The sequence below is a fragment of the Elephantulus edwardii genome, unplaced genomic scaffold (assembly GCF_000299155.1).
Source record: "Elephantulus edwardii isolate Elephantulus edwardi_28Jun2011 unplaced genomic scaffold, EleEdw1.0 scaffold00102, whole genome shotgun sequence".
Lineage (NCBI taxonomy): Eukaryota > Metazoa > Chordata > Mammalia > Macroscelidea > Macroscelididae > Elephantulus > Elephantulus edwardii.
Window position 1 is genome coordinate 10,625,072 of NW_006399852.1, and position 12,913 is coordinate 10,637,984.

A 12,913-nucleotide genomic window follows, 5' to 3' on the forward strand; every position below is an offset into this window, starting at 1 on the left:
CCTGTCCTAATTCTGACGCACCAACTCCCATCGCCGCAGTCACTGTATCAATCGATCTCCTCCGGGCTCCCCCTCTTCTACATTGTCCTTCCACCCTTTCAAGAAAGATGCCCTCCTGCAAGGACCTGTCTCTCCTATCCCTGTGCCCAAAGGGTGTGAGACGGAGCTTCAAAATCCTAGCCTCCAAGGAGAAACTTGGTTTCACCCTCTGCAAGACAGACCTATTTGTTTTCTTGGCAGTTCATGGTATGTTCATGACTCTTCTCTGTACCACAACTCGAAGGCATCTATTCTTCTTATGTCATCCTTAGTCATTGTCCAGCTCTCTGATATATAACAAATTGTGAAGACCATTGTCTAGATTAGGTGCACTTTAGTCTCTAGACATCACAGCTTTTCAGCATTCTGGAGAGGTCCTTGACAGCAGATTTTCCCAATGTAATTCGTCCTTTGATTACCTAACTGCTGGTGTTAAGAGTGCTGATTGTGGAGCCAAGCAAGCTGTAATTGTTAACAGCCTCATTCTCTTCTCCATCAATCAGGATGCGGCCAGGTGGATTCCAGCTGCTAATATTTTGGTTAGTAGACCAACACCAGAACAAGATTGTTTTTGGTGAAACATTCTTCTAGGTCGTGTAACCCTGGTATGTCCAATTGCTGTACAAAGGTAACTCGTGGTTGCTGTGAAGCAGAACACTGTGACACTGATGCGTCAAATGCGATAATGGTTACCCATGGTGGACGGTGTGTGGTGGAGCTCCCCGATTGAAACAAGCCTGGAAGCAGGAGTGGAATCTCTTCCATAATAGCTTGCCTCCGGAAACCCTATGAACCTGGAGAGAGGACGAAATGGCCTTCCCCACGCGGCCTTTGCTCTTTCTACAGCAACATCTCATCTGCCACAGCCTCTGGAGAACATTTCTATAAAGCAGCTTACCGTCTACCGCGGGAGACATGATGAACACACAGGAAATGGCCTTAATGTGGTCTAAGATCACAGTTAACTACCTGATCCTAAATGTCACATTCTCTCAGACAAAGGTTCACAGGATCGGTCTGCTCAGTGGACATGCATCTTCAGGTAGATTCTTCCAGATGCATTATTCTTGAAGAGAATAATTCTTTACTTCTTAAAAGCAACAAATTTCTAGTACTTAAATGGAAAAATGGGAAAGAGGAAACATATTTCAATATTTTTCCTACTCTTGCCACCCAGCGAATATCACTGGAAATAGTTCAGTATATTTGGTTGTGATATGCCATATATACAGTGCAATCAAGCTCCGGCTTCATTTGGTCCAGTAACCCAAACCATAGTCTTTTCACTTGTTTCCTATGCATCTTAAAGTCGGACAGTGAATAAAGATGACAAAAGAAGAATTGATGCATTGAATTGTGGTGTTAGAGAAGAATATTGAATATGCCGTGGACTGTCAAAGGAACAAATCTGTCTTGAAGGAAGTATAATCAGAGAGCTCCTTAGAGGCAAGTATGATGAAACTTGGTCTTGTTTAATTTATACATGTGTCAGGAAAAAACCGTTTGAGTTTTTTTCTTTTTTTTTCTTAAATTTTATTAATTTTAATGAACATTTACAGAGATTTTGGGTTTCCATTCATTCATTGTTGCACTATTTCCTCTACCCTCCTCCCCAGTTTGTTCCTCTTTTTTTTCCCCTTGAAAGTCTGTTTTAATTGTCCCATTGCCACAGTGCTTGTCAAAGCCAGTTCCGATTAATCTTTGTCAGTGTGTCCTTTGCCATTCCCTATCACTCCTCCCTGAGAGAGACTTGGAAAAGCTGTTTTTGACAGTGTTTTATCCTATTGTACATTGTTGTTGTGCACTGTAGAGTCAGAAACAACCCATAGCTGACCTTCTGGTGGGATTTCAGAGGCAGCTGACTGCATGGGAGGAGATTGCCCATCCTTCTCTCATGGAGCCGCTAGTGGCCTCAAACCATGTACCTGCAGGATTGCAGCGCAGTGTCCTCTTACCACTAGGCCACCAGAGTTGTGATGAATCAAAGCTGACTTGATGATATCTAAGCTTAGATACATAACACCCTTGGCACCAGCAATCAAAAAAATCAAAAGATGTGTTTTACTGGATCAATATTCTGTCAATGATCTCTCCAAAGTGTTAAGGAGCAATGAGGTCAGTTTAAAGATTATAGCCCATTGATTCAAGTCTTTTCAGTTACTTGCTATGCGTTTGAAAGGTGAACAATGACTAGGGAGAACAGAAGAAGAATCAATATCTTTGGGCTGTGGTGCCAGAGAAGAGTACTGGATATCCCATAGAGTGGCCGAAGAACAAACAAATATGTCTTAGAAAAGTATAAAGTTTCATCTCATATTTTGGGCAGGTTGTTAAATGGGGCTGAGTCTCGGAAAAGAACGTCCTACTTGGAAAGGTGGAGAGTCAGCAAAAGAGAGGAAGACCCTTGACAAGATGGACTGACACAGTAACAGTGGACTCGAATATACAGGGAAGATGAAGACAACACAGATAGGGCCAGGTTCAGATCCATAGGTCATAGTGTGGCTGTGAGATGTAGATGACCTGATGGCACCTAACAACAACAGCAATAGATTTTTGATAAGGAGTCCCTAAGTGACACAACTGGCTAACCACATGGCTACTTAATCACAGATTATCAGTTTAGATCCACCCAGGGGACTTTAGAGGAAGTTTGGTCTTCTCCTTTGAAAGACCATAGCTGTTGAAAAGTTAAGGAGCTCAGTTAAACTCTGAATCGGGTGGAGTTGCTGTGAGTGTGAGTTGGAAACAGCTCAGTGGTGACTGTAATAGTAAGTACTAGAAGTAGATGTTACAGCTTTTAATACTTAGGTCTGTGAGGAGCCCTTTGGTGACTCAAAAAGTTAATGCATTCAGATGCTAACCAAAATGGTGAGAACTAGTTCTCCACGCAGGGAGGTGTGCAGAAGGAAGTCCTGGGGAAGGCAACAGACCCTGTGTGACACTGTTAGAACTCATGCTATAGCAACATACCTAACACACACATGCTCACATTGTATCAGAGTCCACCTCGTGTATCTGGCACTGATTTGGTCCATGATAAAGGCAAGTACATGACCCACCTGGTGGTATTTCAAGTTCAAGTTTTAAAAATTGTTGTTGTTGTTATGTGCCATCAAGTTGTTTGCGACTCATAATGACCCTATGTACAACAGCCCTAAACTCTGCTCTATCCTGTGCCAATCACACTGCCTCTGACACACCCATCCCGATTACCCCAGTCACTGAATCAATCCATCTCATAGAGGGTCTTCCCCTCTTGCATCGTCCCTCCACCCTCCCAAGCATGATGTCCCTCTCCAAGGACCTGCCCCTCCTTGCAATATGCCCCAAGCATGTCAGACGAAGCCCCAGAATCCTTGCCTCCAAGGAGTAGCCTGGTTTAACCCTATCTAGGATGAATCTGTTTGTTTTCTTGGCAGTCCATGGTACATTCAATACTCTTCTCCAGCACCACAGCTCAAAGGCATCAATTCTCCTTCTGTCCTCCCTGGTCATTGTCCAACTCTCTGATGCATAACAAGTGATTGCAAAGACCATGGCCTGTATCAGACACACCTTAGTCTCCAGAGAGACACCGTTGCTCTTGAGTACTTTAGAGAGGTCTTTAACAGCAGACTTTCCCATCGCAGTATGCTTTTTTGATTTCCTGGATGCTGGTGCCAAGAGTGTTGACCGTAGAGCCAAGCAAACTGAAGCTGTGAACAGTCTCAATCTCTTCGCCATCCATCCTGATGCCACCAATTGTCCAGTCGTGAGAATCTTTGTCTTCTTGACATTGAGCCTTAGTCCATACTGAAGGCTGCAGTCCTTGACCCTCCGCAGCAAGTGCATGAGGTCCTCCTCAGTTTCAGCAAGCAGGGCTGTGTCATCTGCATAACGCAGATTGTTAATAGATCTTCCACCAATCCTGATGCCACAATTCTCCTCATAGAGCCCAGCCTCCCAGACAATCTGCTCTGCATACAGGTTGTAAAGGTATGGAGACAGGACACATCCCTGGCGTACATCCTTCCCAATTTCATGTCAGCCAAAAAAAAAAGTATGTTGTAACTCGGTAAGATTGGCACAGGATGGAGTAGGGTTTAGGACTGTTGTACATAGGGTCGCTGTGAGTCACAGGCAGCTCAACATCACATAGCAGCAACAACAGTAAGTTGTAACTGGTGGTTTACGCTTTTGAAGGTCTGTCATATTGCTGTTCAACTGTCCACAGGTGTCTGTCAGACCTGTTTCAGAACCATACTCAATTTCTTCTTGACTGTAACAGTTCAGGTTACTTTGGCTGTAAGTGACAACCCCAGTCCATGAGTCAGAACCAAGAAAGACAGGAACATGGGTGGAAAGAGTACATGTACACTGTCCCTCGAAGAAAGTTTGTAAATGCTACCGCACAATACTCCCGTTTTACCCTCACTAAACATCAGTGATTGATGAGGTCACAAGCAGGAGGAGCAGCTTCCCTTCTGGGTGGTCGGTCCCAAGACAAGGCTCCTTTGGCATGGAATGAGAGGAGAATGGATCACAACATTTTCTACCACAACATCCAACCAATACTCAAATTCTAGTAGTTCTGTTTTATTTCTCAAACTTGAGTTGTCATGTCTGTTTTTACTGCTGTTGCCTTACTGAGCAAGCTTTGTAACTTGTCTTCCTGTCCACATCCTTGCATCCATGTCACTCTGTCATTGCTGCTTATTGTGGAAGGAATTATATCCTTCTAAACCATGTTTTGTAAATCCTAATCACTATGTTTATAATGGGTTTTCACAGGCCCATTATTTCATACGTGGACGGCCAATCCTTCTTCCTAATCCATTTTAATCTGGGAGTGCCACTAAAATCTGTCCACTGTGGGTGACCCCTCTCAATACGCTTGGTACCAGCAGTACAGAGATTAGGAGACATATTGCACAGGCAAAGTCTGTGGTTAGCGATATCTCCAAATTACTGAGGAGCAATAATGTTAGTTCAAAGACTAAGGTGCCTGATTTAGGTAATGGTCTTTCTGATCACTTGTTATCCATTTGAGAGCTAGACAATGAATAAGGATGAAAGAAGAAGAATTGATGCCCTTGATGTGCTGTGATTGCTGAAGAGCACATGGACTGCTGAAAGAACAAAACCAAGCTGCTCCTCAGAGGCAAGGATTTTGAGGCTCCGTTTCACACACTTTGGGCATGTTGCCAAGATGTATCAGTCTTAGGAAATTATGCTTGGAATGGTGGAGGGTCAGCACAGGAGAGGAAGACCCAATGAGATGGATTGACACAGTAACTGAGATAATGGGGGTAGGTGTGTCAGAGACAGTGAGATTGGCTCAGGATAGAGCAGTCTTCAGAGCTATGGGACAGAGATAGGGTCCTATGCATTATAGTAGACTTGAAGGCACCTAACAACATTCCATTATCTGTAGGGATTTCCCACACACACACACCCACTTTTTAATTTTATTTGTCCAGCTCCACAGGCACTATTATTCAACATCATCTTCTCCACCCTTAGAAGTTATACTCAGTTCTCAAGGTCCCACTCTGATAGAATTTAATAATGCCTATATTTTTCCATAGTGTTTAAAAAGCACCGTTGCCTTATAATAAATGACAACTAAGGACCTCTTCTTGATGGGACAGCCCTCAGGTACCTTGATACAACTACCCCCACAACAATTCTGGAGATTCTTATAGAATGTCCTTAATATCGTAGTAGTCCATTCAAGCATAGTGTAGATGCTAGTGAGAATTCTATTTCTTATACTAGAAATCTTACTTTCCAATTCTTTCCAAGGAAAAGAAGCACTTAGTGACCTTTTTTGTTAGGACCCAGGCTATTTGTCCATAAAAGGCATTACTTGAAGGAAACAAGGAATCTGCATTAGGGCAGTGCCACATGAGTGTGGAATGTAAGGATAATTAGATGGGTTGGTAATTCTTCTAAGCAACTGGCCCCTCAGAATTAATGGCAGCTAAATGTATTCAGTTCATTCATTGTCCCTGTGTGAGTCATCCACCACAGTTAGCTCAAAGTCAATTAGCTAATGTAATAAACATCCAGGACAGAAGGTGAGTCCCACAAAATTGAACCAAGTACCATTGTTTTGTTCTGAGAAAACATGGTTTTCTGTGAGAAAAAGCACCATCAAGTAGACTTTCCAAGAGCTTAAAGTTGTTTGAAATTATGAAGCTTGCCAATGGACAGCCTATAGAAGGACTCACTTCCCCTATTCTAAGGGGGAACCGTGGTACCTAAGTAGACTTGCTATTGCCAAGTCTTATTCTGAGCTCTTGACCACAAGAGATGAGCATTGACTTTCCATTCTTGCTTTACGCATCGGTGAAAACATGAGGTGAATTACTCGTCTTGCTGACAGCTAGGCTTTGTTTGAAGAAAAACGTATCAGACCCTAGAAGAAGACAGGGCATATTACAGTGATCTAACTGGGATGAATGTGGTGTGAGTAATGTTAGAATCTCCTGGGAGGATTTCTGAGCTATATTTCAGTCTCCTATCCCACTTCTTTCAAGTTAACTGTGCACGTGAAAGCCAGCACTTCAGTAGCTATTTTATAGCAAAAGGAAAATTAAAAAACAAGAGAATTTTAGAAAGATTCAGCATCAGTCACTTGCTAAAACAATGCTTATGGTGACCTCCTTCCAGACTTCTTGGTAAATGATAAAAAAGAAATTCATGTTTTCTTAAGCCACTGTGCAGTTGTTGTGTACTGTAGAGTCAGAACTGACCCATACCTGACCCTCCAGTGGGTTTTCAGAGACAGTTAATCGCATGGGAGGAGATTGCCCATCCTTCACCCACAGAGCAGCTGGTGGCCTTGAAGGATTACAGTGCAGCTTCTTGCCACTAGGCCACCAGTGCTCCCAAGCTGCTATACTTAAGGATTTTTTTGTTTGTTTTTATTAGATGCTACTGGATAGTTAAACAAATTCTTAAGTATTGCAACTTGAGGTTTGAATTTGTTTTTCAGTTAGTTCCTTAAGCTTAAGAAATGCTGAACGAGTATGGGTTCGGCCCTTTTGATTTTCTGACTCCTGCTCCTTGCACATTTCATTTGAATAATTTTCTTTGTCTTCCTGTGCTGCCTTTTGAAATCTTCTGTGCAGCTCTTTAATATCTTGATTTCTTCCCTCTGCTTTGGCTTTTTGGCACTCTAGTGCAATATTCAGAGTCTCTTCTGACATCCTCTTTGGTCATTTCTTCCTCCTCTGTTTTTGTAATGTATTCTTGATATCCTCCCACAACGCATCTGGTCTTTGCTCCTTGTGTTCAAGATCTCAAACCTGTTCCTGAGATTGTTTTGAAATTCAAGTGGGATAAACTCAAGGTCATGTTTTTATTCCCGTGGATTTGATTTAATTTTCCTTAGCTTCAGCTTGAACTTGCATATGAGTAGTTGGTGGTCTGTTCCACAATCAGCACCTGGCCTAGTTTTCACAGCTGAAATTGAGCTTCTCCAGCGATTCTTTCCACAGATGTAATCAGTCTAATTCCTATGCATATCATCAGGTGAAATCCATATGCAGAACGGATTATCTGGGAGGCTGGGCTGTATGAGGAGAAATAAGGCATCAGGATTGGAGAAAGATTCATCAACAATTTGCCTTATGCAGATGACACAACCCTGCTTACTGAAACTGAGGAAAACTCGAAGCACTTGCTGCAGAAAGTTAAGGCTTGCAGCCTTCAATCTGGATTGAAGCTCAACATCAAGAAAACAAAGATTCTCACTACAGGCCAATTGGCAGCATCATTGTAGATGGTGAAGAGCTTCAGATTGTTAGCAGGTTTAGTTTGCTTGGCTCCATAATCAACACTCTTGGCACCAGCAGCCAGGAAATTAAAAGACGTATTGAAATGGGAAAGTCTGCTATTAGAGACCTCTCCAAAGTACTGAAGAGCTGAGGTGCGCCTGATACAGGCCATGGTCTTTGCAATCACTTGCTATGCATCAGAGCGCTGAACAATGACTAGGGAGGATAGAAGGAGAATTGATGCCTTTGAGTTGTAGAGTATTGAATATATCATGGACTGCTAAGAAAATAAAACAGGTTTGTCCTAGAGAGGGTTAAAGCATGCTGCTCCTTGGAGACAAGGATTCTGAAGCTTCGTCTGACATACTTTGAACATGTTGCAAGGAGGGACCAATCCAAGGAGAAATATGTCATGTTTGGGAAGGTGGAGGGACAGTGCAAGAGAGGAAGACCCTCTATGCGGTGGATTGATTCAGTGACTGGGGTAATCGGGGTGGGTGTGTCGGAGCCAGTGAGATTGGTACAGGATAGAGCAGGGTTTAGGGCTGTTGGACATAGGGTCGCTATGAGTCGCAAACAACTCAATGGCATATAACAATAACGACAACAACAACACTGGACAGTAGCACAGAGATATATTTTTTTACTATTTCCTGTCACTTATCAAATGGTACAGAATCATAGTATATTGGGCTAATAACAAGGAGACCAAGGTTCAAATCCATGTTAAAATTTTTTTTTATTTAACAAAGATTCATATACTACCACGGGCCAAGATCTGCTTTAAATGCTAAATATTAACTCTCTTGTATCCTCACCACAGATGGCAGTTCTTATTGTCTCCACTTCACATTTAAGGCAATTGTGGCCCAGAGAAAATGTGTTAAATTTACGGAGATTACACAGCCAGTCACTGACGGGGCTAGGATAGAAACCCTTTTTCTGAATTCTTGATTATTGTACTCCCTATTCCTTGTAGTGCACACTACATGCTAAGCCCTAATTTCCTTTCTACTACTGACTGGTTATGCAATTCTCTTATTTCATCCCTCTAATATCAGTAAGTATGTAGAAATAATTAGGCAGAAGCAGTATTCAAGTGGAGGTAGCTGAGGATAATCTAAAGCTGTTAAGACATTTAATACACAAATTAAGAATCCCAGCAAATTTTCAAATATGATAAGTACAGAGATAACTCACAACTGGTCAATTCAGAATTAAATTGATAAGCCAAAACAGGAAATTAAAAAAAAAAACCTCTTCAACAAAATCAGTCAGAAGGATAAAGAAATATTGTTGTTAGGTCAGTTCTAAACCCTGCTCTAGCCTGAGCCAATCTTACTGCCTCTGACACACTTACCCTCATTACCCTAATTACATGGTCAATTCATTCATTCAGGTTCTTCCTCCCCTGTGCTGTCCCTTGAACCTTCCAATGATGTCTTTCTCCAAGGACTGCCCCCCTCTTGTAAACTGCCTAAAATATGTGAGATGGAGACTCAAAATTCTTGCCTCCAAGGAGCAGCTTGGTTTCACCCTCTCCAGGGATGATCTGCTTGTTCTCTTGGGAGTCCACGGAATATTCAGTATGCTATTCCAGGAGGACAACTCAGAAGCATAAATTCTTCTTCTGTCATCTTTGGTCATTGACCAGCTCTCTGATGAAGACCATGGCCTGGATCATGGACCATGGCACCTTAGACTCTAGACTGATATTGTTGCTCTTTAGCACTCTAAAAAGGTCCCTGACAGTAGATTTTCCTAATGCAATGCAGCCTTCAGTACAGATTGCATCTCAATATCAAGAAAACAAAGATTCTTACCACTGGACCAATAAGTAATGCCATGATGAATGGAGAGGAGATTGAAACTGTCAAAAGCTTCATCTTGCTTGGATCCACAAGTAACACACTTGGTACAAGCAGTCAGGAAATAAGGAGATGTATTTCACTGGGAAAATCTACAGTTAGGGACCTTTCCAATTTATTGAGAAGTAGTGATGTCAGTTTGAGGACTAAGGTGAGTCTGATTCAGGCCATAGTCTTTCCAATTACTAGCTATGCATCTGAGACCTGGACAATGAATAAGGATGACAGAAAAAGAATTGATGCCTTTGAGCTGTGGTGTTGGAGAAGAGCACTGAACATTCCATGGACAATCAAGAAAACAAGTAGATGTATTTTGGAGAGGGTGCAACCAGAGTGCCCTTTGGAGGCAAGAATGATGAGACTTCTCCTCACATACTTATAGCTAGGAGGTGCTATTTCTTGGAGAGGGACATGATGTTGGGAAGGGTGGACGGTTGGCAAAGGAGAGGAAGACCCTCAACCAGGTGAACTAACATCGTAACTGCTGCACTGGGCTCTTGTGTGTCAGGAAGTACAAGACTAGGTTCAGCTCTTTTGTTCATAGGGTCTTTATGAGATGTACTTGACTCAACAGCATCTAACAGCAACAACATCAATTTGTCTTTTAGTTTCCTAACTGCTGATGCTAAGACTGTTGATTAGTTTCTCAAAGAGCAATAATAAAATTTTCAGCTGATTTCTTAATAAGAACAATAGAAGGTGAAAGCCAATGGAACAATGTTTTTTAATGTATTAAAATAAAGTAAGGGACAATCTATTAAATGTAAATCTTTAAAATTGAAGATGAAATAAAAGAAAATTTTAAAACAATAACAACTAAAACACTTGATTTAGTAATAAAAAGGGAAGGTGAGGAGAAAATAAATGAGTCTGCTAAGACTCTAACAGTAATTGGAAACTAGTAAAATTAAAATTTATGTGTAAGTTGTAATCTCTAAGGTAATCACAAGAATGATAATTAAAAAAATATAAAGATATAATTAATAAGTTAGGAAAGCGAGAAACAGAATAATGAATATAACATTTCCATTGCAGCAGTGACTTAAGGAGCCAACATTATGCAAAGAGAGAAAAAGTTCCAAGATAGGAGGCTGACATTTACAATTACTTTTGAATGCAAGATGTTTGTAAGGGCTGAAAGATTTACAGGCTGAGGAGAGCTTTGGGGAGTCACATGAGTCTGGAAAGATGAAAATAGTAATATGAAGGCTGCCAAGGAGTGTGAGTTCTGGTAAACATCCTAGATTTTTTTTTTCTTTGGAAACCCTAGGAAGAACCCCAGAAATGTAAACCAGAAATACCCCAGTATTCACAAAGACTGAGCCCAATCAATCACCTCAGCACTAGATTACATTATTTTGTCCCACCTATGTGCTTGCCCCAAACTAATTCTAATTTTCCATACATGTTCCTGCTTTTGTTATGGACTGTCAAGTTGGAACTGAATCATCACTGACTCTCTAGCAGCGTTTCAATGGCTGTAAATCACCTGGGAGGAGACTGCTCATCCTTCACCCATGGAGTAGCTAGCTTGTGGATTCAAACTGGTGGCCTTTGGGTTGGCAGTGAAACTGTCACTAAGCCACCCAAGCTCCCTGTTCCATGCATCTTTTATAATTTTGTTGTTAAATATCAATACATTATTTCTTAACATATTAACTAAAAAATTCGTTGTTATTGAGTCAAGATTGTCTATCCCATGATAGGAGTTTGCCATTTCTCTCCTGTACAGCCACTGGTGGATTTGAACAGGCTGCCTTTATATTAGCAGGCCAACTCCCTCCCAAATAGGCCACCACACATTCATATTATTTAACATTATATTAACACATTAGAAAAAGTCAAAAGGAAAGTGAATTAGAAAATAGCCAGAAAAAGCATCCAGACTCAAGTATGATGAGAAGAAATCATGGAAAATACAAAGGAGAAAAAAAGGGGGGTGGTGTATGAAAGAGATACACATTGTATTGTGAAAAGGTCTAATGTAGACAGTGGATGATACTTGAAAAATATTTGAAGTGATAGTGACCAAAGGTGTCTAGAACTCATATAAATCTTGATGAAACATTATTTGGTGGTTGGTTTTTTTTTTTTTAATGTATTTTAAAAGTCCAGAAGGAAGACGTGTCTGTGAAGGAGAACAGAAAGAAATTCTACAAGAATTAAACATTAGACTTCCTGGGTTGAAATCTTTGCTGTAACGTTTAGAAACTATGAATAACAGGAACTGCAACTTGTTCAGCAAAATTCAAGCTCAATCTTCCATAATATTGAACTTTTGTTGCTGTTAGCAGGTGTCAAGTTGACTCTGACTCCAAAGTGACTCTGTGTGTGTGTGTGTGTGTGTGTGTGTGTGTGTGTGTGTGTCTTCTTGTAAGTCAATACTGACTCATAATGCCCCTATGTAGATCAGAACAAAACAAACACCGCCCCATCCTGCATCATCCTCACTATTGCAGCTAAGCCTGAGCCCATTGTTACAACTACAATGTCAATCCATTACATTGAGAGCCCATCTCTTTACCAGTGACCCTCTGCTTTATCAGGCATGATGTCTCTCTAGGGACTTGTCTTCATAACAAGTCCAAAGTATGTGAAAAGATGTCTTGCCATTCTTGATTCTAAAAGAGCATTATAGACAGAGTCCCAGGGCAAATTTCTTTAGTCTTGTGACCGTCCATAGTACACTCAATATTATGCACTGACATCATGTTTCCTGTAAGTCTGTTCGTCAACATTCCTCATTCAGTTTCAGCTTTCCTGTGTCTGTTATTGGATGGAAAATATCAGGGTTAGAGTGAAGCACAACTTCGTGCATATACCTTTTGATTTTAACATTTTAGAGAAATATTTTCCATCCGATTCACCTAATACATGTATCATTTGATGTAACTATTGCTACTTTGCCCATTCCCCTCTGCCCAGAAGCATGTTCTCCCTGTCCCCAGCACCTCCTCCCGACGGCTTTTCCTGTGTACCTGAGGTGACTTCCACTGGTGCGCAGCTTCCAGGCTTCCCCTCTGCCCAGGAGCACGTGCTCCGGGTCTCCAGCACATTTGTTCCCATTCCAAAGAAAGGTGACCCAACTGAGTGTGGAAACTACAGAACAGTGTCATTGATTTCACATGCAAGCAAGATTCTCCTGAAGATCATCCAAAAACGATTAGAACAGCACATCAGCAGAGAATTGCCGGAAGTCCAGGCTGGGTTTAGAAGGGGTTGTGGTACTAGGGATATTGT